The 8,568-nt window shown below is 50.2% G+C and overlaps 1 long non-coding RNA gene across 1 annotated transcript; it reads right to left on the bottom strand.

The window, feature by feature from the left end:
* Positions 1-1,977: 1,977 nt before the first annotated feature.
* LOC107161025 lies at positions 1,978-3,548 on the bottom strand. Its single transcript, XR_001505923.2, has 3 exons — positions 3,437-3,548; positions 3,067-3,189; positions 1,978-2,049 (listed from the first exon to the last, which is right to left on the bottom strand). It is a non-coding gene; the product is annotated as an uncharacterized LOC107161025 (long non-coding RNA).
* Positions 3,549-8,568: the final 5,020 nt, after the last annotated feature.

Genomic DNA, 8,568 nt, shown 5'->3' with positions numbered 1-8,568 from the left:
AAGCACCCCTGGGTTCAATCCCTCGTACCAAAAAAAGCCCTATGTATAGAGAGACACACACAAGTAGCAGTAAGACAGGTGCTGAGCTGGACTCCTGAGGCTCAAAGCAGGTGCTGTGCACACTGCTGTCACATTGGTTGGCCCTGCCACCCTAGTTCTACCCTATCCCTGCCAGGTGACAGTTAGCTAGGGTTCATATGCTGATTTGGGCATAGCATCCTCTGGAGCTTCTCCTGACTCCACTCTAGCCCCTTCCTCTGTGGCACTTGTCAGAGCAAAAACTTCATCTTTGCATGTGGAAATATATGATGAAGTCCAGTTTTGCCTCAAAGCTGAAGTCCTCAGAGTACACTAAATTTATAAAAATTACATGTACTGCCAGGTATCATGGTGCACATACAGCCACTCAAGAGGATGAGGCAGGAGAACCTCTGGAGCCCAGGTGCTTGAGGTTAGCTCAGAAAACATATTTTTTAAATCCTAGGCCCTGGGGAAAGCTCAGGACAGGGCTGGGTGCCCAGGCAGGCCAGGACAGCCAGTGTCTACAGAAAGGGCCACAGAGAAAGAGCCGCCAGAGGACCTGAAGAGGTGCAGAGAATTCTTTCCAAGGATTCAGAAGGTAGAATGTGGAAGCCACCCAAGTGCCACCAGCAAAATGTGACAAGGACAAATAGCAGAGGCCCAAAGGGAGGCTTTCAATGACCTGTCCTGTTTCTGGTCACCAACTGGCCGCCTCCAGGAAGGGCCAGCCAACAGCTCCCTGTTCCCTGCATTGTCCCAGAGTCTGTCCCGTACCTAGGCCCACTCTGCCCACAGCCCCAGCCCTTCCTCTGGCTTCGTCCTCTCTCCTTCCCATTTCCTCTCTCACATAAGTTAAACCACAGCAGGGGCAGCACACATCAGAGGACCCATGAAGACCAGGCAGTCTGCTCCACACAGCAGCACCCAGGCCAGGACACAGGTTCCATGGGAGAGGCCCTTTACCTCCAGAGCGCAGGAGGGAGGATTGACACACAGGCAGCAGTTCACATGCTTGCCCGCCTTCTGCAGCTGCTTGTAGATGGTACAGTTGGAGCAACGGCCATAGTGAAGATGTACTTGTAAAGGATGGCTCTAATCAGGCTCTGCCTGAGAATGACAATGCTGCTTTTGATGAGGGACTTATTCCCATGTAAGTCCCTGCAAATCAACAGACATGACCAGTTATCTGGAAGGATTATCTTGGAAGATTTAGTTCTCAAACACACCAGGTATGCAAACCCAAAGCTATAACGGACACTGACCAAGATGGCATGTTTGGAATAGGGCTTTGTTTCCAGTTGGACAGAAAAAAGAGCCATGGAAAAATGAGACAAAGAAATGCATGCTGGGAGTATCAAACACATGCTCACCCAGGGAGCAGGGGCACCCCAGGAACTCACTGATCATCTCTAACACATACTCAGGGGACTCTGTCCCCAGGACTCATGCAATGTAGTACATCTCACAAGTGTCACTCCACCCGGGCTGTCCAAGCTCTTTTCCTCCCTTGATGAACATAGTGTGGAGCTTAGGGTGGAAGGCAACATGCTTGGTGTTGATAGAGTGGAAGTGCATGGTTCAGCCAGCTGGAAGTGGTTCAGCCAGCTGGAAGAGGAAAAGGAACCTCTGTGTTCACCAACTGCTCCTGGCCTGGTCCACCTCCTCTTTCTCTACTGGTCATTTTCATCCCTGGCCACTGACCACCACAAGCAGCCAAGAAGAGGAGAGGAGGGTGTGAGACTCTGGCCAGGCCAGCCCACCTCCCCTACAACCCCCTGGGCTGAACTCATTATAGGGGCCCTCAACAGGCACTGATGGCCTCCTTGTACCCTGGGCCTGGGCAGGGTGGCCTGGTACCTCATGGGGATGGCCTTCATGCTGGCCTTCTGGCTCTTCTGCTCCTTCTTTATTATGGCAGCTGCATAATTTTTCGTCACTCCCTTCTGCCTTCCTTAGGTCTTTGGGTTCCGATATGTTTTTACCTGGTTTTTCTCCAGGAGCAGCTAACCTGTCCTTGGTCTCACCCTCCTGAAATGAGCAACCAAGCCCCAGCCTGAAAGGCTCCCCCTCAGCCATGCTTCTCACAGCAGTCCAAGTGGACTGTCCAGTCCTTCCAGTCCACTCCCATGGCCGCTGAGGATCCTTCCCCAACCTTGCCTGGTCTCTTCTCCCTCTCTCACTCCTGGGCTCACTAGTTCCTTCCACTGAGAACAGGCCGCCACAAGCCACCCCTGGGCCTTAGCATGCCAATCCTTTTATCTGAACTTGTCCCCTGAACCTCAAATCTCACTCCTCACTCCTTCTAGCCTCTGCTCCCTCAGCACCTCCCTTGAAACCTCATCCAGCCTCCCTGGATGAGGGGCCACCTTCCCTTGTTGCGTGGGCTCTCTCTCATCCAGCAAGGAGGTCCATGGAACAAGGTAGAGGAGAGTATGGCTGTGAAGTCACTAATCAAGATTTCTGGAGGCCAAGCAGGAAGCAGGTCCGATTTTACTGCACAGTTACCATGTATATATACTCAGGCAGCAGCTAATCAGATTACAGGCAGCCACCAATGCAATTTCTGCTAATATCCTTGCAGCAACCAATCCAGGAGTGGGCCATGGAGTGCAGGGACTGCAACCCATGGCCTCATGCCCAGGGCTGTGCCTATGGGGTAAGTGGCCTGCCATTCACACACCTAGCAAAGGGGAGTGGCCTGTCACTCAGATACCCTTAACGTATGCCATGTATGCAGTACTCCATGCACTTGTCTCCACACCTTGTGGCACCACCCAGCACATTCCTGGGCACCATCCTTGTACCCAGCCCCCCATGCTCTACTTTTTCCTAGCTCACTTCCTGTTGCCTGGCTTGGCCTCAGTCTTCCCCCCTTTAGCAAGTGAGCTCCCTGAAGGAAGGCTTGGTCTCCTTTGCCCTGTCCCTAGCTCTCCACAAACATGTGCCACACAACCAGACTGAAGATGGGCTGGTGTCAGGTTGCAGCAAGCATGGCCGGGAAGGCCAAGCAGTGTCCCCCAGCCCACTCTGGTGGGAAACCTGTACCTGGCAGTGTTCCTTGGAAGCAGGGGGACTTACTGGCAGCTCATTTGCTGACTGAGCCTTATCTTTCATTTCTTTCTCAGCCTTGTTAACTGGATTATCTGGCTCAGATATAGCATCAAATCCCTGAAGGAAATAAAGACCCCAGACTCATAGGGTCTGAGCCACAGAGACAAATGGAAGGGCTGCTCTGCCCCAAAGGCTTAAGATCAGCATTGGCCTTAATGTTGAGTGTGGGATCAACAATCCCTTCCTGGCCCTTCAAGGAGCAAGTCCCAGCTGCCTTCCTAGACAGGGAAGCAATGTCTCACCCACACAACACACCAAAGGTGCTAAGGCCAATCCCGTGCCAACCACCACCATTCCCTGATACCCCAGAGGCTGGGACCTCCATGTGCTGCCTGGCCCTCTGTACTTCTTTCTGAGACTCAGAGTCTTCTTTGGACTGGGGCAGCGGGAGCCCCTAGGCAGAATCTTCAAGCTTAGGGTGGGCTTCACAGGTAGAGTTTGGTGACCCAGACACCTCCTAGGAGGCCTCTGTCCCCAAAGGGTGTGGAGGTGTGGAGATCCTTTCCTTCCAAGTAGTCCTGGGGTGCTTGGCCTTCTCTGAGCCACATCTCCTGTGTCTTCACCCCTGCACTGGCCAGCTGGACCAGTCTGCTGGGCTTGGCCTTGGGCCACAGCTGTGTCCTGGGACCAAGTAGGAAGGCAAATTCGGACTCTGGGAAATGGAAGGTGATGGAGCCAAGAAACCCAGCTCTGAGGAATCAGCAGTGTCCTGATTCTTTCTCCTTTTGCTCTAAACAGGAGAGATATCAATCTTACTTCTTAGGTTTACTACAGTCTGCCCCACATTTCCCTCCCAATTTCCCCCCAATTTCTTGAGTACAGAAAGCTTAGCTCTACTGCATGACTTACATCTGTCACCCCTGCAACTTATTTATCAGGGGTGGAATTGAATTAAGAAACCAAGAATGGCAGGTGAGGGAGCTGAGGAGCAAGAAGCCAGACAGAGAGCCTCATGTGGAGTGGCTGGGAATGTCACTGCGAGTTCACTCTTGGATACAACAACATTCACAGGCTATCCATGTGACACTCTGCAGCGTATGTGTCACAAGGAAGAAAACCAGAATACAGGCAAGAAGGTAACTAAAGAGTGCAGAGGATCGGAGAGGCTGCTCCTGTGCCCTGGAAGGCTCGGGCAGCTCCCAGGCAAAGCTTCCACCTTGAAAACCAGGAAACCAGGAATGCAGGCTTTGAGGAGTAGGCCACTGGGACACTGGCCCCAAGGGCTGTGATGCTCCAGAGGAGGTGTCAATGAGCCACCAAAGGCAACTGGTTTATAAATCCTGAGCCCTGGCTGTATGTGGCGAGGCCCTGATACCTAGTACAGCTGGGGGTAGACACGAACCTGCCCCAGGGACCCCACTCCTGGGGTTAAACTGTCAGGAAAAGGGAAGAACTTGGGTACACCTGTACCTGGGGTATGCCTTATGAGAAGAACCCTGTGGTGGCCTGTGGATGTCAAAGGGCAGATTTTCACAAGAAATAAAAGCTGGGAGTCAGTGTGGGCAGGTAGGATGTGCAGCACAGAACAGAAAGCTGGCACCCCCAAAATGACCTGCCACAAAGACCAAAACCTAAGTGGGTGCAGCCACCTCACAAATGGCTCAGCTCCCAGCTCCACCCTCTCAGTGGAGGTATGAGGGAGACTGGCTGTCAGGGGCTGGCAGGAGGCTCTGAAGCCAGAAACACAGACTACCTGCTCTTCGTCTGCCCTGAATGTGTCCAAGACATTGCACAGAGCAGCCCCCTCCATTCTCCTCTTGCTGGGAAGGCACTGGGCAGTGACCTGCTCACCAGATACATCCTCTATGGCATCTACAGAAGGTCCTGAGGCCACTCCCTGTTGAGACATGACTCCTTCAGACAGCACAGGGTCACCCACACACCCTGGAACCTCATCCAGGCCCAGTCAGGGAAACCTCATGGAGCAGGGTAACCAGCAACCCAGAGCTCAAGATGGCTGAGGCCAACAAGCAGGAGTGTGCAGATGGGCAGGGCAGAAGTGTCCCCCAGGAGGGAAAATCAGGTCCTGGTCCCCTGGAGCCTCTACCTGAACACCTGGGCCCCTGCTTCCAATAAATGCAGCTGCAGAAGCACCAAAGGGAGCAGGTCAGTCCAGACACCCAAGGTTCAGCCAGGCACAGCCTCCAGAGCCTCCAGAGGCCAGGTGTGCCTCCACCAGGCAGCCTCAGGCAGCGTCTGTCAAATCACGCCAGCAAACTCTGAGGAAGGAAAGCCACTGTGGGCCTAGGGCCACTTGGAGCCTCTCACCCCACCAGCTCAGGCCCCGGCTAGGTCTTTTTCCTTACTGCCAGAAGCACAAACCCCTGAGCCTCTGGAAGAACGCAGAGCCAGCAAGCAGGAACCCACAATTCAGCATCCAGTGGCCACTGAAGAAAGGGCCAGGAGGAGGCTGGCCACCTCCCCATGGCCCTGTGCACCACAGCACTCTCTTGGGCCAGTGGAAAGATGTGTTCAGCTGTGCTAGGAAGGGCAGTGTGTCCCCCAGGAAGGCAAATCAGGTCCTGGTCCCCTGAAGCCTCCACCTGAACACCTGGGCCCCTGCTTCCAACAAATGCAGCTACAGAGGCACAAAAGGGAGCAGGTCAGTACAGGCACCCAGAGCAGCTGTAATTACAATTGTGCACTACCACACCTGGGTTGCCTAAGCTTTTCTCCAAAGAAGATGAACAAGTGTCCAACAAGCCCGTGAAAGGTATCAGCATGCATTGGTGATTCAGGGCAATGCAAAACCTCTTGACATACCACCTAACACACACTAGGATGGCTGTGATAAACAGTGTCAAATCACAAGTGTTGGTGAGTGGCCACAAGCCACTCACACATGGTGAGTGGCTTGTGGCTCCATCCTGGCTTCTGAGGTCCAGAACACCCCCTGGGAACATCAGGTCTTAGCTCAGAGACTTTCTCCCAGACAGCAACACCAGCTCAGGTGAAGTGTGATGAAGGCTTACTGTGGGACTAGGAAGCTGTTGCCCAGAGACACCTGTGGTGCTCACCTGTGCACTTTGCTCCCAGTTTCTTTCAGGTGCAGCTTCTGTACCTTCAAAGACATGTTTTAAATAAATCTCCTGTGACAATACTACACACAGTGTGAAAATCATACAAAAATGGACATTTTGGAGTGGCTCTGCTAGTGTTTTGAGGTGTTGGGGCTGGAACCCAGGGACTCACACATACTGGCAAATGCTCCACACCTAGCCACAACTCTGCCCCAAACAAACATTTGAAACTTAACAACTCAGAGGCCTTTAGGCCACTCACAGTGTCATCAGTCACCACCTGTACTAGGCTCCCTCTTCATCACCCCAAAAGCAATGCTGTCTCTGCCTCACAGTCACCCCACAATTCTGAGCTACTTATCTCTCTCTCCAGATGAGCTTGTTCTAATGTTTCATATAACAGGCATCACACAGTTGGTGCCTTGTACCTCGAATTCCTTCTCTTAGCACTGCATGTCTGAGGTCCACCCTCGTTGCAGTTTGGACACGTACACTTCCTTCTTTATTGTGGCTGACTGATATTCCACGAGTGTACACGGCCTAAGTAGTTCATTGTTTATCCACCAAGGAATACCTGGGTTGCTCTGCCACTGGAGTGCGGTGGCTTTGCTGCTCCAAATCTGCAGACAGGCATTTGTTCAAACACCCATTCTTATTTCTCTTGGGCACATACTTACTGGAACTACTGGGTCATATGGCCATTCTGAATTTAACTTTCTGATAAGCTGCCACACTGCTTTCCACAGTGGCTGCAGGACTTCACATTCCCTCCAGCATGAAACCACAGCTCCAACTTCTTCACCTCACCAACACTTGTGATTTGACACTTTTTATCACAACCATCCTAGTGTGTGTTAGGTGGTGTGTCAAGAGGTTTTGCATTGCCCTCAATCACTAATGCGTGCTGATACCTTTCTCAGGCTTGTTGGACACTTGTTCATCTTCTTTGGAGAAAAGCTTAGGCAACCCAGGTGTGGTAGTGCACAATTGTAATTGCAGCTGTTCTGGAGGCTGAAGCAAGAGGATCACAAGTTGAAGGCCAGCCTGGGTGACTTAGTGAGACCATCTCAAAATAAAATAATAAGGGCTGGAATGCTGCTCAGAGGTAGTGTTGGAGTAGCATGTGGGAGGCCCTAGGTCCAATACCCAGTATGAAGAAGGAAGGAAGGGGAAGGCAGGCTGCTTCAGGCAAATCTTTTGTCCAGAATTAAGTCAGACTTTTTGTTGTTGAGTCATGAGTTCTTTATATATCATGGATACTAAACTTATCTGATACATGACTTGCAAATACTTCTCCATTCCATTGGCTGCCTTTTCAGTTTTCTTGTCCTCTAAATGAAAAAAAGTCTTCATTTTGATGAAGTCCATTTTTTTTCTAATTTTCCTTTGTTTCTAGTGCTTTTGGTGCCACAATTAAGCAAGTTTTGTTAAACATTTGGTGACCAAATGCCAACACTATGACATTACCTCTAATTGAGTTTTATTTCTGTAAAGTCATCAGTAATGTCTCCACCTTCATTTCTATTTTAGTTTCTTTTGCACCCTTTCTTTTTTATATATACATTTACTTATTTATTTATTTTCATGTGGTGCTGAGGATGGAACCCATGTGCTAGGCAAGGGCTCCACCAGTGAGCTACAACCCCAGTCCTGCACCTTTTCTCACTGATGTTTTACAATTGCACACACTGATGGTGGATGGCGTTTGTTGTTACATATCGATACATGGAATACACAATGTAACAATATTATTTGGCCAGTATTTCTCCCCAGCAGTTCCTCTCCCCCCTCATCTCCTCCCCCACCTCCTTTTCTTCCACTGATCTCCCTTCAATTGTCATGAGGTCCGCCCCCATCTTCCTTTCAGCTTTTCTTCTCTAGCTTCCACATAAGAGATAAAACAGGACCCTAAATCTTTTGAGTTCTTTTCATATTACATCTTTTCTTTTTTAATTAGTCTAAAAGTTTATGGATTTTGTTGGTCTTTTCAAAGAATCAACTTTTTGGTTCATTTGTTTTTCTCTATTGCTTTTCTATTCTCTCCTTTGTTTATTTCTATTCTACTATTAGTATTTTCTTCCTTCTTTGCTTTTGGGTTTAGTTGCCTCACCTTTTCCTAGTTTCTTAAAAAGTGAAGTTGGGATCAGACACAGGACTCATCTCCCCTGTCCTTTCTTTATGCTTTTTTTTTGAGACAGGTACTCACTAAGCTGATGAGGCTGATCTTGAACTTTGGATCCTCCTGCCTTGGCCTCCTGGTCACTGGGATTACAGGCATGCACCATTGTGCACAGCTATGGTTTCTTGGCTATTGCTCATTTTTTTTTACACAAAGATTCTTCAACTTACTCTATGAAGGTTTAAAAAGACCCTCATCCTGCTGAGCACTGCAGCATTTTTAATCACCATGCCCTGA

Source organism: Marmota marmota, unplaced genomic scaffold (assembly GCF_001458135.2).
Source record: "Marmota marmota marmota unplaced genomic scaffold, marMar, whole genome shotgun sequence".
NCBI lineage: Eukaryota > Metazoa > Chordata > Mammalia > Rodentia > Sciuridae > Marmota > Marmota marmota.
The sequence above is the reverse complement of the archived record's forward strand: the minus strand, read 5'-3'. Positions and strand labels throughout refer to the sequence as shown.